Source organism: Dromaius novaehollandiae, chromosome 1, assembly GCF_036370855.1.
Source record: "Dromaius novaehollandiae isolate bDroNov1 chromosome 1, bDroNov1.hap1, whole genome shotgun sequence".
Lineage (NCBI taxonomy): Eukaryota > Metazoa > Chordata > Aves > Casuariiformes > Dromaiidae > Dromaius > Dromaius novaehollandiae.
Window position 1 is genome coordinate 43,378,775 of NC_088098.1, and position 16,380 is coordinate 43,395,154.

A 16,380-nucleotide genomic window follows, 5' to 3' on the forward strand; every position below is an offset into this window, starting at 1 on the left:
TCAGGCACAATATTTTGACTTTCCTGCCAAAAATCCCCATTATTTCTGAGGGGTAGTTAACATGAATTAACTTTTTAAAGGGTCACATCTTAGTGGTAACAAGGCAGCTAGTTTTACCTCTTAATGTAGCCAAGCACATGACTACAGAAAGAAGCCAGAGAATTTGTCAGTTTCTTTATTATAAAAACAAACATTTTTTAGTAAAGAAAGCACAGCATTTGGGGACACTATTTGCATACAAATTTTGTTGTATCTCAAAAAATGTGAATTTCTTGTTTCCTAGAATAGAAGGAAGAATAAGCCATCTGCATTTCAAAGTTTGGTCCATTCTGGCAATGAAAATGAGATTTGTGGTATACATATTCAAAGCGAGACTTTTTGTCTTTCACTGTGACATTAAACTAATGACCAAAGGCATGGTTTGTAACTAAATGTTTTTATGTCTTATTTTCTTTAGGTCATGTGGGATCTTTATGTTATATAAATATGCCTATAATACACATGAAATTGGACCTCAGTGAGGACCAGTAGTTTGCAGTAAGGCAGTGACGACAACATAAATAGCATCTGAAAAGCAACTACTATTCTGTTAAACTCAAGTATTTAAACAAAAAAAAAAAAAAAAGCATTAATGAAAATTAGGTTAGAGTAATTACCGAAACTTTATAGAGATCTGAACAAAAGCCTCTCCTCAGATAGGTATGCAGAATTTAAGTTCTAATGGCCAGAGGCAATGAATCAACTCATATAGTTTTGGCACATGATAAGAACAAACCAAACAATTTCATTTCCTTCAGTGACAGGAAAACAATCTTTGATGAAAAGGGGAATACATGTATATTATATATACATCCATAAACTTTTGGCTCTAACTCACATGATAATTTCACAAGCAAGGTAGAGAGACATGCTATAGCTAAATACCACTTTAAGTTGGATGGGAAATTGATTTGAAAAAGAACACCTTGATACATTGTAAAATAATAGTTATTTACAGTTCTTTATGAAATTGCAGTCATGTATCCAATGACAACTGCAGACATTTGTCTTGGATCAACACCATTGTTGTTATTAACAAATTGTATAATGAATAGATTTCCAACAACTTCAGTACAGAAGGTGTTGCAAGTAGATCAGAGGGCAAAACTGAAAGCTTCACGGATTAGAAATATTGTCCAAAACCAATAATATTAAACAAGACAAAGAATAAGAATGATGAAATGTCACACAAAATGATGAACAGGGAGTTATCTGAAAACTGTCTCATGTGGGGAAAGGACAAGGGAAGTGTCTAGAGAGGACTCAAAGGAGGCGTAACACTGAAGTGATTTGTACTGGATTCAAAGGTCCACCTAACCTACCCTTCTCAATCTTACACTGGCCAATAAGGACTGCTCCAGAAAGACTATATGAAGCAGAATAAGATGGACTGACCCTCCCCTAGCATACTGTCTCTCATTTTTCTATTCTAACAGTCTTCCAGTGTGTAAAACATAGCTTCACAAAAGAAAGAAATGTAATGTTCTTGGCATCAGATATGGATACAACCTTAAAAGCTACAACACAAGCCTTAAATTACATATTTGAGTTAAATACTAAAACCAAATTTTTAATAATATGTATTGCTCAGGGAAGTTTCAAATCACTATCATGAGAGTTTTTTGGGTTTTTTTGTTTTTTTGTTTTTTTGTTTTTTTGTTTTTTTGTTTTAAGAGTCAGTTAGACAAACCAAATGTTTATGAGAGATGATAGCTGATCCTGGAAAGAGTCAGAGAATGAACCAAATAAACTCTTGAGATCTCTTCCAGACATATTTTCAATGATTCTGTACCTTTTCAGTCATCTTCCAACCACCTTCCAGGTGTTTTTTTGTTTCTTTGGCAGAAAATGTATAATGTGTTTTATGAATAAAACATATTCAATGTTTGGCTGAGGAAGATGAAGTCAGAAGTCATATCTCTTCTCAGGTGGAAGATGACTCAGAGCATATTTGACTTGTCCAGTGGCACAAAAATAGAAATAAATTGAAAATAAAAAGGTCTGCTCAGAATGCTATTTCTCCTGAAGATGTAATTGAATTTGAAATAATGAATGAATCCCAAAGAGAAATTAAATGAGAATTCAGATTTCATAAAGGCACACATCACAACAGCCTTCAAGTGCACATACAAGTTCTGAAGAAAAATATTTTCAGTCAAAAAATGAGAATTTCCTTCTATTATTCAGTACAACTCTGCATTGTTTCCTCTGTGAGGAAAATACATGGTAATTATCTTCTTTCACCTACTACATTGTAAAAGCACTCAATTTTCTTGACTATGCTGGCATTCCATATTCTCGGAAGTAGGATAAAACATTGTGCGTTTCTCCTGCATCTTATGCCTTCTTGCTAATAACTGAATCTCTACCTATAATTTGTGTGCAGAAAGTCAGCTAAACACAATTACATTCATTACATTACAATTATATCATAAGTATTACCTAGGGCACCACCAAAAGTCTGAAAACAATATATAAGCTGAAATGGCTAAAGGCTTCATATAACATTTTTCTTGTGCAGTTGGCACCCAGCCAGACAACATGCTTTTCCATACTCTCAACCTTACTATTATTTTGCATTGAAGAAAATTTGTATAAAATATAATTGTAAAAGAACTGTTCATTTAGGGCAAATTAATTCCCCTTTACAATTCCCTGAAAATTTCATGGAATAGTAGCTTTCTTTGTTTTTCATTACTTCTATACAAGATTTTCTTTCTGCCATAATTATGGAAAATCTTATGCCAGAAACAGTGAACTAAACCCCACCTTGTCATTCAGACACTGATGCTAATCAGGGCTGTCTCCGTAGCACATAGCAACATAATAGTTTTTCTAAACACCAGTAAACCTTAAAGGTCTTCATTCATTCTTTTGGAGACACTGGGATTTCCACTGACATATTGAGATCAACTAGCTGTATAAGCATACTCCTTTCCGCCTCAGTTTGGTTTCTACAAATGGAAATTTTATAATTCACTGAATCAAAGATATTTTTACCATAATCGATCTCTTCCATTTTTGCTTTGTTTTCCCCATGACAATCAGTATTTTGTATGATCTCACCATTCACAGAGAACAGTCACTACTGAGCTGCTTAACATTTTTTTTCTCCTCCATGTCCATGATCTACTTGTTTGTCCCCCAGTCCTTAGGCAGCAGACAGACAATACAGGATTAGCCCTTTCTCAGGCATCTTACAAAAGCAACTCAAAAACAAATGAATGCCTCTAGAAATAAATAATATCTGTTACAAGAGTCACATGGTGACACATATTAGTTCAGTATTATACTTGCTTTTGTGAAGCATGATATCAGACTTACTGGTTTTATTCTTCCTTCTATGGTCCCAGTTTACATTGCAAAGTATGAGGAAAATACATGCTAAGTAATACTATAGACCTTTAACATCTGTCATAAGCATTACCTAGTAAAATTTATTTTCTAGCATATATCATCATTCTACATTTTAGATCTTGGTGCTGTGCAATAGAAAGGTTTGAGTCCTTTTGAGAACTTATCTATTAGATTGAAATGAGCTGTTTGACTTCACTAAATGCTTTGGAGAAGTTACAACTTTTTTTTTTTTTTTCCTCTGTATGACAATCCATTCTTTTAAATCCAAAGCTGTTGCTAGGGAACAATTTAATTCTGTAACATGTTCATACATTTACCCTGATTAAAACCACCCACAGTAGTTTTGACCACTGTTTATTTTCTAAATATTTTTTTTCACTGGGATGACTGCAATATATAAGTGAAACAACCTCTGTTGGCTCCAGAGAAATCTGGAAAGGCTCGCTGTATGCTCTGCACCAAGAGCTCAGCGTCACTTTCCATGGAATTTATGACAAGGTGGTGGAAAATTTTAGCCATATTTTGGCTGGCAAATCAAGGGAAAAGATTATCATTGCCAAAAATAATTCCCTTTGCAATTCTTTACCTCAGTTATCTGCAGCATTCTGCCTGTTATCTGTTTTCTCTCTTTATTGTTCTGATTGGCAAAGGAAGTACAGGTCACTCTGCAGTGGCACCTGAACACAGCTGCACAGGCTGTTCCTTGTAATGAAGAGGTTATTTCACAATAGTGAGAAATCAAAATGCACATTTCCTGGCCAAGTTGAAAGGTATCACTTTTAACAGAAGGATATCTAATGCAAAGGGGGAAAAGAATCCTTCACATTCATGTCTCTTTGTAAAAGAAACTATTGCATAAGTTTTGTCTGCAGCAAAATGTGTTGAGGTCTGATTAATAAGCAAGCTGACACAATGAAAGGAAAAATGTTTTAGCAGATACAAAAACTGTTCTGATCCAATGAAATACAAGCCCCATCAATAATGGCTTGAAAGGGGCTGTCTTACTGCCTGCACCAAATATGTCGGTCTTTCAAAGAATGCCTAGGTAAAAGTGAATGTCATCGTTCATACAATTCATGCTATAGTTTTCTAAGCATCACTTAGTAGTGATTACAATAGAGTGGACTGAAAACAAATAATCATAGTGACCTGAGGGATATTTTTCTATCATTTTCTGTCTAGACAAGTATAAATTTGTTTCCCCAGACAGTTTGGTTCTATGGAACAGGTGAAGTAGAAAGTTATTTCTGCAAATTGGAACTCATGAAATGCTGCCTTTTCATAAACACTGTTAAATGTAAGTAGTTATTGTTTAAATTCTATGTTAAGAGAATTAAAGTAAATTATTCACTCAGTGGTTTTGTTTATTTTCTGAAGCTTCATTTGTACTTTATAAACAGACTGCTGACTGAGTAGCACACTTCGCTCCTGAGAATTTACAACAATTCTGATGAATTGAGCTGTCAATTGCTTGAAGATATACACCACAAAAATCTTCGGAAAACATCTGGAGTTTGAGAATTTTAACTGAACAAAACTTAAGAAAAAAAACACTGTATTTAGAATTTAGGAGGCAATTTTTGCAATTTAACAAAATTACATAGGTTGAAATAGAAATATGCAAGTTTTTGTGCAGTTATGAAGCTTTTTGTGCAACATTCTTCAGACAAAATTTGACTTCATTATGACTCTCCCATAGGGTTAGAAAACAAAAAGTATAGATTTCTCTGAGGCTTATGTCTTCTCAAAACTGTCACTGTTAAAGATAGTAAATTAACAACCATAAAGGTTATTCCCTGATCTTTCCCAAGTATTCATTCATGTTTAAAGCTGATCTCCCAAGAAAAATTCCTTGACATTTTGACCTTTCCAAACAATTTCTACTGTGCGTTTTTTCATCTTTCTTGACAACTCTGTTTTGAAATGTAAGCATTGCCCAGAAGCTAAGATGCTACGAGAAAGCTCATTTCCTTCCAAGTCCAGAATGGATAAGCACAGGAAACTCCTGAGATTTTCCTGATTTACAGTTTTCAAAGGTAACGTAAGGAAAATCATATCAAGAAAACCTCTTCAATGCTTAACTACTCCAATAGTGTAAGTGGGCAATTGGCTTGAATTGGCTTGGTCCAGGTCCATTACCAAGTGAATGGTTTCCCATTTATATCAGATTCAAAACTGATGTACTTAACTTGGCCATTACATCTGCCTATGGATAGTGAAGAGGAGGAAGAAGGGTAGGTGACACAAGCAGATTGAAGCCTCAGAGTGAAAATGCTCTTATGATACAAGATTGCAGTGCTCTTTCAGCAGTTACATTAATGTTATTTAATCATATGAATATTCCTTTTTTTTCCTGACTTTCTCCTTTCAGACAGTTTTTGTTGGGATAAATATATACATGTATTAGAACCCTTTACTATTACTTTTTCTCATATTTCCCTTATGCAATTTTTTTGCCTCCTCTCTGCCTTCCTTGAGGCTTGAAAACGTAAAACTAAGCTTAAAACTTACATAAACATATGCAAGATATAGAGAGAGCTTGTGATCAGTGTATTTCCTTTCATTTCTTTCCATATTGTAACTTTGTGCTTCTCTCACGCACATCCTTGTCTCACACACACGTTCAGGAGGAACTAACACAGTGACCTAGAAAATTCCCTGCCAGTGTGAGCACGTCAGCTTCTAAAGTCTTGCTTTACACCATGCTCCATATATTCTTAAAAGTTTCCTTCAGTGGCATTGGATCACGTTCATCTATCAGGCTCTTGCTTCGTATGAAAGATGTGTCTGGGAATTCTGCTCCAGCTTAAGCCACCTTGATCTATGCGCCTATAAGCCGAGCTAGTGCCTGAGCTCCCTTAAAATTAATAGAGAAATAGGATGTGAGGCAGTTGCCTAAGCATAGATATTCAGTGCTATCTGAGCTGTGCTGGTTGCCCCTTCGGAAAGACCCAGATCTCCTGTAGGTCCTGTGACCTGTACGTGCTAGCCCCATGAAAATGCCTCACACTCAAGAGCATCCGAGATGGTGCCAGTGCTAGAAACATGTTTAGATAATGCAATTAAGATCCTAAACTGTACAGGCAGTGTAGTCTTGAAACTGTTTAGCTGACCGGTCACTACGTACTCACTTCAGAGTGAACTGAATAATTCTGTAAGTTTCATTCAGTCGATCTTCATTAATTGTAATAAATATGTCAACACATACGCTAACATCTACATTTGTGTGTTTTCATTGCAGACAGAATCCCATCCACAGTATCTGTCAAATATCAAATTTGACAAATTAAAAAAGCTGAAATTAAGTCTTTGACATATAAAGCTGTGGTTTCTGTATGGGGTAGCAGTATAAAACCTGCTTGTACCTAAGAAAGCAATTTGAGTCATTGTGATATATCACTGCGGAAAGGTGTTTCTCACTTATCTTCAGTTTAACCAGGTCTTCTTAAGAGCTAAGAGGTACACTAAGAAACGAGTCTATGTACAAGCAGCTAAAGAGGTTTCTCTTGCCCACAAAGAAGTCTTTAAGATCATTTTCCCACTGTTACTAGTCAAATTCTGCCTTCATTTATGTAACAAAGTTCCATTCATTTAATGATGGGATAATGCTTTTTTAAATCCAGGCAGGATTTGGGCCTATTGGTTCCTCAAGTAGTCTACATAAACCTCTAGGCTAACATGGTTAGCATTACTATGCCATTTAAAATATTTATAGTATCAGATCATTTTGTGTCTTTCCATGTGAAATCTTACCTATTGCATGTGGCATCTTATCTTGTTATTAGGTGCAATAGCACATATTTGTCTGCTCTATCTTCCAGGTTAATTTGCTAAAACTCTACATGTCTTTTGCTCCTCAAACACTCCGCACATTTTAGAGACTACTGCTGCAGATTGTAAAAGGTTGAAAGCACCTAAGATCTTAGCAGGATGACCTTTTTCTGCAGAGGTTCCCAGAACAGTTTTTTCCTTGTAATGAGAAGAAAAGAATTGGGTCGATTCATTGGACTTCAAGAAAATAGGAGCAGAGAAATGTACGGATCTCTTTGTTCAAATCTTCCAATCTGATTACACAGCTAAAAATATTGAGCTGGAATGATTTAACAGGCTTTCTAAAATAGTGAACATTGGCAACAGGATTTTTTCCAACAAATACATTGAAATTAAATTTCTTATAGCTAAATAAAAACCTTTTAAAATCAAAATTTAAACTTTTCCTCTATTTAAATTCTGAACTTTTTCCTCTTCAAATTCTTGCCGGTTTTGCCTTTATGAAATAATGAACACCACAATGAATAGGAATTAATCTTCTTCTAATCATAAACCAAAATGAACAGCTTAATTGTCAAGTATGTAGAATGCTTATTAAAATGTACAAGGTTACATTGATCAGCACTGAAGCTTGATTAGGTGAGCATTCAAATCAGCAAAGCATTCAGGCTGACTGTCTAAAACTGCAGAGTGCATATAATAACTTTCTATTTCAAATCATCTCAGGCTTTTACAATAACAAATGTGATGTACGATAGACTGAGAACCATGTGAGGAAAAATTAACTTTATCATCTTGCAGAGATGATTTCCACTGAGTTCAAATTGGAGATAAAATAGATTTAAAAGGTATCTTGAACAGATGCTAGTTGGTCATTGAGTTAAAAGGAAATGATGGAGCTGTTTTGTGTGGTAGACAAACTAATCAAGATTTATTAACCTCAGGTAACAATCCGGTTTGAGAGGGCTCTGGAGAGGTAAGATCATCTGGTTCGACCATTTCTTAGACAGGAAGACTATCACTCAGAATGAATATCCTGCCCACACTTCTCATTTGTGTTTCACATTAGATTTGTTGCAGGTTTGTAGAAGTTCTGTAATGTGTCAAACTCAGCTCCTTCATCCGTACAATTTAATTCTCAAAGAAACAAATATTCAGTGAGCAATTTCAGTCCAACTCCATCATCAGAGAACAGGCATATTAGACTATTCATATTTAGCAGACTTGTCATATCCTCTCATCATAGTTAATAATGTGTGACATTCCAGTTGGTCATGCACACCGGATTAGCGGAAAGCCAATTACAAGAACTATTTTGGAGGTACTCTTTAAGAAGCCAGCCAACCTCCAGGTCTTTCCCTTAAAAAAAAAAAAAAAACCCTGACATAAATGACTCTAGCCTCTGAGTTTCTTCCATCTCAAGAGAAGTAGCTATTTCTTTACCATAATATAATCTGTTGCTCTTGATCTTTAGATATTATAGGGAGATAACAAATGTAGCTACTTAACTCTGTTCTGCTGTCCAGCTCTTATATTACTATTTTTTTTTAAATGCTGTTTATCCATTCAGTTGCATTAGATGACTTGCTTCCAGAAATACTTCAGGCTTCATGTAGTTTATGCCTCTACTTTTGCAAAAAGCTTATAACTACCTGTTAATTGACTAATTCTCACCTGGAGATAGCTCTACCACCTGCCTCTGATAGACCTAAATAACTTTAAACTTTCAGAGGCTTTGTTGGCCTTCAGGACTCTCTCTAAAACCACATATTTAGATAATTCCATAGTCACTGCATCTGAAGACACACACAAAATAGCAATGAACGGAATGAAGGCATCATAAGACAGTACTAAGCAGGTCAGTCAAAAGAGTTCCTTAACAGCGCCATAATCCTATTCTACGTAATACATTTTTAAGATTTCCATATCTAAAATAACTAGTTCAAAGTAGATTTGTTAAGACAAAGAAAGACAAAATTCAGTAAAAGGGAAAAGTATGAGTGCTTTCCCACTTTCTGATAATTTAACCTGGTTGCCATTACTGAAGATACTTTTCTACTTCCATACTATTTTACTGTTTTCCCCATTGTTAACTCTACTTCCAAGGTATCATTACCTGAACTAGTAGTCATCAATAATACTGAGATAATAATTCAGCTAATATATTAAGAAACTAACCTTGGTAGCACACCCAGTGTACTAAATGATTTTCAGACAGAAAAGGCAGTCTTTTTGCTCAGATGCTCACACTCTGTTGACAGACTCTCCACACATATTTTACCTTCCCATAAGTAGAAGGATGAATTAGGTTCTGTAGAGCTTTATGGTGACACGGGTAGGTTATTTCTAAACTTTGTTTAAATCTACGTGGTGTTATGATCACTATTATGATTTCACTCATCTCTGCAATGACATGCTATGCTGTTGAGCCTGAGGTGTGCTCGTATAGGGTGAGACTGGGCTTGATATATACATGGAGTGTCCCATAGCTTTATCCACTTTTCCATGAGTTGTTTGCTGACACTTTACAATTTTAAATGCTGTTCTGCCTTATCAGATTGACTTGCGAACTGTGAACACGACTGCTATGCTCTTACATAAATGTTCTTGGCAGCTCCTAACAAAATCCCTTTGTGTGAATGTTTATCATCTTGGAGATGGTATGCACAAGCCATAAATTGCAGTATGATTTTTTTATTTTTTGCACAGCCCCCTGTGGTTTTTTGGAAAAGTTTTCTACTGCTGTTTATCGTTTCCTTAAAGAACTGCAAAACCACTTAACAGAGCCAAGTTAAAATATGAAAAAAGAGAGAGCTATAGCCAAGGGAATTTGGAATTATGAAGCAGAAAGAGGACATGGAGCCTAGTTTATCTTACACTGAAGGTAATGAGTCATTGCATTGACTTACAGAAGCACTCAACATATAAGTTGGGGGGATACAAGAATGCTTTTCAAACAGCAGGTGCTGCAGAACAAACACACGTGCACACATGCATGTGCACACATATCTATAAAAAGCTGCACTAATAATGACAAAGTGTGAAGAAAAGAAGGATGCAAGTTACTGATCAAACATCAGAAAGTAAGAGAAATAAGTAATATCAAGTTGTATCACGGTAGTATCAAGTTGTATCACAGCAGAGCTAGTCCATATATATGTACACACAAGTAATTATAAATTGTATATATAAATTAAATATGATTAAGTAATTACATATATAAGTGTATGTATATATGATATATAGACATGAAAATTTATAAATTTATATATATTTATATTTTTATAAATTTATAAATTTTCATGTCTAACTAGAACTTGGTCTTGGAGTCTAACTAGAACTTAGACCTTGACCTAAAATAGACTTGGGGAATCTAGCTCTTAGGAACATCAAATGGGCCAAGGCAAGCTAGTATAACTATCAATTACATGAATATACCATTTCAAACAGTAGGTGAGAAACACTTACCCTATCTTGTACATCCATCTTCTTTCTACAAATATGCCATATGGGAATATTTATGAGATTTTCATCTGCTCTGCAGTTCAGTAGCTAGAAACTTTGAAAGCAAGACTCAGCAAGTTCGGGACAAAGGAGTAAAAAGTACATGCAATGGGATACACTGTGGGTAAATCAAAATTAGCAAATTAGCATACCAAGAAAGACACAGAAAGAGCTGCCAAAACACAAGGCAAAAAAAAGGCTTGAGGAATCAGCCAGGGAAGAAAAATGGGCAGAGTCATAAGACTTTGACTAGAATTTTAAATAAGGGATTTGTTCAATGCTGTCACAAATACTGTAGCTTGTCTAAACTAAAATAAATGTGGTATTTTTCTACCAAGCAAAACCATTCAAAAATGCAACAAAAACAGACAGAATCAATAAACTTGAGGGATGGCTTTTCATAAGGAGGCTATACACCCCACACTTGAGGCTTATATTCAACTGACACTAATTATCAAATATGCTTTTAAGTTATGAGAGTATATTGGTTGATCCATGTTATTCTGAGGCTTTCTTACATAAACATCATGGTCTCATCTGGATTTTAAGATCCATGAGTTTGAATACTGTTCTTATATATCATACATCTTTTGTTCAGTATTAAAAATACTGCAATTTAATATCACCTAATTAGAGACAGACACATAAATCAAATATTAAAGAGATGAAAGACTAATTAATGCTGTCTATTGCAAGTGAATCTATGAACAATTGTTTACACAAATTAAATTCCTGGGCATTTTAATAAGATGAATTTACAGCTTCAAAATTATACCTTTTCTTTCCAATATTTAATTTATGGAGATCTCTTTCATCATTATTATATAAGCCCATCTATTTTATAAGGAGATTTTAAGTAATAGCATTTGGATCTTGGAGAATAAATGTTTAGTAATCTTCTTTAAACGTGAGTTGCAAAAGCTAACCAAGAAGACATATGGAAATAAAATAATTGATTATTATAATAACTAGGATGGATCATTGATATGTGACTACAAGCTCATACAACTACCTCAGTTGCCTTGGTATTAAATAAAAAAAGAAATTCTACTTAATAAAATTTTTTTTTTGCAGTTGCTGAGGGATTTGATCACAGTCACAATAGCTATAAGAGCCACTTAGCTATACAAACTCTAATTCTGACCTTAGCTAAACCAAGGACTACTTGATTAATTTTTTAGACTTCTGAAAACATTTGGATTAATTTTAAACTTTTATTATGGAAATTTTAGTCCCTCTCCCCCTCCCCTCAAAGAATTCAGGACAGAAAAGAAAGTGCTATAGCATAACATTTCAAAACTAACAATGTTAAGCATGTGCTTAAACCTTAAACATCCGAGTATTTCTGACAGATAATTGTTAGTTCTCTAATAAATTAGCTCTGATATATCACAGTTTCTATCATTAGTAGCAAACTAAACATCCTTTGTTTTAGAAAAGGACAGAGGAGGTGGCACTGCTGGATATAGTCATAGATTTCAGGTGGCAATCTTACCAGCTTTTACGCTTCAGGGAGGAACACTAAGGCTGCAACAAAGATGATGAGTGACTGAAAAGTTATTCCAGGTGACTGGAGAATTCAACAGCAAGACAACAAACAGATGAATAACAGGAACCAGCATACAGTAGCCACATTCATGTTATTGCAAGTTCAAGTGTTTGATTGTTCAATTTGACAGATGGATTAGACATTTGAGATATGAAAGTGAGAAAGTTAAAATAGCATAAAGATGAACCACAGGTATATTTAAGCTCAAATTAATTTGAAAATAAAAAGCCAAACCATTTCCTTAATGCCAAAATGAAACATTTTTTATCCTTTTATTTTTCTCATTTTCCCCCTCAATACACTCAGCAATAACTTCAGTTCACTTGAACAATACTTTGCAGCAAGCCGCATGGACTACCAGACTTTTTCAGCCAGCCTTAGATCGAAAATATTTCAGATTCGATGACTGATGAGTATCAAAATAGCTTCCTTCAAACCTCATCACATTACCGCTTGATTTCCCTTCACCCCCAATGTACCATATAGCCAAAGACATTTGTTAGTTATCTCGTGGCTGTATGTGCCTGAGGTTTAGGAACATACATGGCCTCCTCTGCAATGCAGACCCAACAGGATTGCAGCCGGTTCCCTGAAAATGTGCACTTCAAGAGAGTATGTGACATGGAAATGTAGATTCAGAGGTGTTAAACAGAACATAGCACTGACCTATTTTGATTACCTTTTCACTTTTTGCACCCATTTTAAATGTGACATTCTTTTCTTTCAATAGGATGTTTTAAGACATTATTTTCTGGACAGTCTATATGGATACACATTTCTACAGCCCTACTGTGCACAGAAATTAGTTTCACTGGAATTTTCCTCACTTTTTTATTCTAAGTCAAAATGATAAAAGCTTGCTTGTATCTGACTTATGAAATAGTACAAGCCTGGGATATAGCATTCTGCTATTTCCTCACAGATGCAAAACTGCCACTACATTAACCCCAATGTGCACAGTGCGCCGAGTGCTGCATTAGCTAGTGCAGTCACTCTGCGTGGTCAGCTGTACCTGCCACTATCCTCCTGTGCATGATATAGGAAGCAGGTGAACTTCCTTTTTCCTGCTGTTTTCCTGCAACTGTACAGCAGAGTAAACCAATCGGACTGGCTTTCGCAGAGCACGGGCACAAAACTTCACCACTACCTGACCTGTACAAACTACCCTCACAAACTCTGCCCACGAGCTTCATGAACTTTCCGGTTAATCACTTGGTCTCCCTAGTCCTGTGAAATGGCAGAACACAGCATATTTTGCAGCTAATATACTTATCCATACATGCATTGCTCATAGGCCTGACAGAGTTTGGGAAGATCACATGTTTAAATCCTCCTCCTTTTTCATTCCATCTTTCATTAGGACGATAAATACTGTCCTTGAAAATCCCATTACCAAAATCCATCTGATTGACTTGAAAATATTACCCACTAATGTGTACTAAGGTGACACACTTTGGACAGGACCAGTCTAGTATCATCCTGATGCTGAAGGACTGGAACAAGTTCCTTTTACTGCTCCCAGGAACATGTAGGAATTTTCACATACATGTTCTGAACTTTCTGCCGATCGCTCCTAGGCTGCCTTAAAAAGAAGTCTCACTGACTAGAGTCTTAAGCCCAAACTGATTATCTGCACTGGGGGATTACACTGACCTTGAACTACACATAGCAAGTCTCCACTTCTTGAAGTGCATTGCAGCATATCTGCAGTTCCTGCAATTCCTTTAGGAAAACATGCCACTTCTCAGAATGGAAAACATCCTTTTTTCTCCGCATATTTTTATCTTCCGTATGTTAATTTTTCCTGGGTTTGAAATAAAAGTTCCATTAATATCATCATTTCATATGATCCATGATGGAGGGGTGTGTTAATTTCTCCCAACAAAACCTTTGGAAGAAACATGAAAGCAGATAGTCTACACTGACTGTCACTATTTGCATATGAGGGAACATGTCAGTGAAGTTGTCAGCTGTATCCACTGCAAGTTCAAGTGGTCACATCCCATCTTTCTGTCTTCAGTGAGGGTTATTGCATGTTTTCAGAGAGGAAACACCTGTTAGGAAATGCTTCTCCCTTTTTCAGTCCTTTGAGATCTCTAGTAACAGATCTATGGGAAAGGTCATGTATCTCACTACATTTATCAAATGTAGCCAGGAGTGACCTTTAAATAGGTGATAGATGCTGTCACTTGTTTAAAAATAGAAGGAAGAAAAAAAAAAAAAAAACCACCCAGGATTTTCATGCCTATGATAACCTCTTTAATGCTTTGGCAGTCATCATATTCATCATATTTAAAAGTCAGTGAGCATACACGATGTATAGCTTTGTTCTCCACTTTCATTTTACAGTCTTTTATTGAAGAGTTAGATTTCCCTTTGTTTTTTTTTCTTCTTCCAAAAAACACTGGAGCTGCACAGGCATGGCAAGCACTTCTTTCACACCCTTACTATGCAACTGAAACTTCACAGAAATATTAGGTGAGAGGAAATAACAACCTCAGCCGAATTCAGATACAAAAGCTAATGAGCTCTTATTAAGCAGAACAGTTCACTTTAACACCAAAAATAACTCGCAGTTATGGTTTGTCTATATCCTGTATACTGCACCCTCCACTGTATGAGATGTTTATTTTCGAGTAATGAAAACTTTTTGAGTATGTTGGCCAATTTCTGATACCTCCAACTTTTGAGTAATCTTATGAAGCTAATTTGTTGGGGGTAGCTTTTATGTGAACTGCCTGATCGTACTGGAATCATTCATTTTCTCATCTTATTTTCTCACTCTTAGGGAAGTGCTCAAATGTAATAATGTGCAAGTATCCCAGTGATTGATTTTGGGTACCAGCTTCTGTCATGAAATGAAAGTGTAATGGCATCAGCACTAAAACGGATAGCCCTGCCGGGTTGCTGTGGGACCATACTTAAGCTTCTAAACCCCGCTGCAGATGTTCAGCAGGACATCTGAGCTGATTTCAGAACCAAGCAGTGTGATGCTGAACTGTACCATAATGGACATGTTAGTACTGAGCAGTAGTGAGGTGGGTTACATATTTGGGTAGAAGCATGTTCAAAGGCTGATGATGACTACTCATTGATAAATATCCCAGTAAAATGAAGAACAAATATGTAGTGAGGAGCATTTATAATGCACTTAAAGATAAATAGTTGAATGCAAAAATGTAGGTTATTGTCATAATCCAAAAGCGTACAGAGAAATAGGCTTTACTTGAATGATTGCTCCTAATTAGCAAGCTGCTGAGCTTATTCCTGAAAAATATTTATGCCTGGTACGTACAAAGATATGCAAAGCCATAAGTAACTCACATGCCTGCTTGTTATGAGGCAAATTTCTAAGAAAGATGTCATGCTGCAAAATAACTCTAATTGGCACTATGTTCATATTCACAGAAGAACTGTGTAGAGAGGAAACATCTCCTAAAGCAAATTCTCATTAGGCTAATAAAGTAAGCATGCAGCTGTGATTCAAAGTCAAGTTACTTTTCACGTAAGTTAGGATTAAATTTTCTTTTCTTTCACAATATCTGAAAACTGGAAAATAAAGTGGCCGTCACAATATCAATGAAGTATCTTAACTTTGAGCCATAGATATGAAAATACACTGACTTCCCTTTCTGGACACAGAGTATAGAACATATGCATCATGCAACGGTGTACTTATGAGATGTATTTATTTTAAAACTCCTATGTTTTCATAACTGACATTTCTCTTGTCCAGGAACTACAGTCACTATGATTTGCTCTTACCAGGGAAACATGCCACCGGCTGGAAAAGACACTTGAAGAATTAGTTGTTACAAGAAATCAAAGGGCCTCACTTGAATCATACCAGCTGCATGTTACTGAGGCCCCTTTAAAACTGAGTGGAGATAGAAAGTGGTTGCCTTCAGCATGCTATTTTCTGAAATCTGGTATTTGTAAAATTATATTAAATCTCCTTTATATGATGACAGAAAAAAGCTGTAAACACCAGAAACGCAGCAAGCATTGAGGTGTGCCAGGTCTGCAAGCGCTAATGAAATGAAGCTTTTATTATAGCCAATTATTTTGTCAGATTATAGATGATGAAGCTTGTGAGCTTTGTTTGAGAAATGCAACCTGAAGTCATGCCTTTTTATTTCTTAACATTTGAGTGTTGGAGT

The 16,380-nt window shown here is 35.6% G+C and overlaps 1 long non-coding RNA gene across 2 annotated transcripts in view; it reads right to left on the bottom strand.

Moving 5' to 3' along the window:
• LOC112981453 (uncharacterized) overlaps positions 1-10,783 on the bottom strand; it is a 66,501-nt gene extending 55,718 nt beyond the window's left edge. For both annotated transcript variants that reach the window (XR_010389403.1, XR_003258715.2), the window contains exon 1: positions 10,636-10,783. This is a non-coding gene — a long non-coding RNA (uncharacterized LOC112981453). The remainder of the gene's footprint in view (positions 1-10,635) is intronic.
• Positions 10,784-16,380: the final 5,597 nt, after the last annotated feature.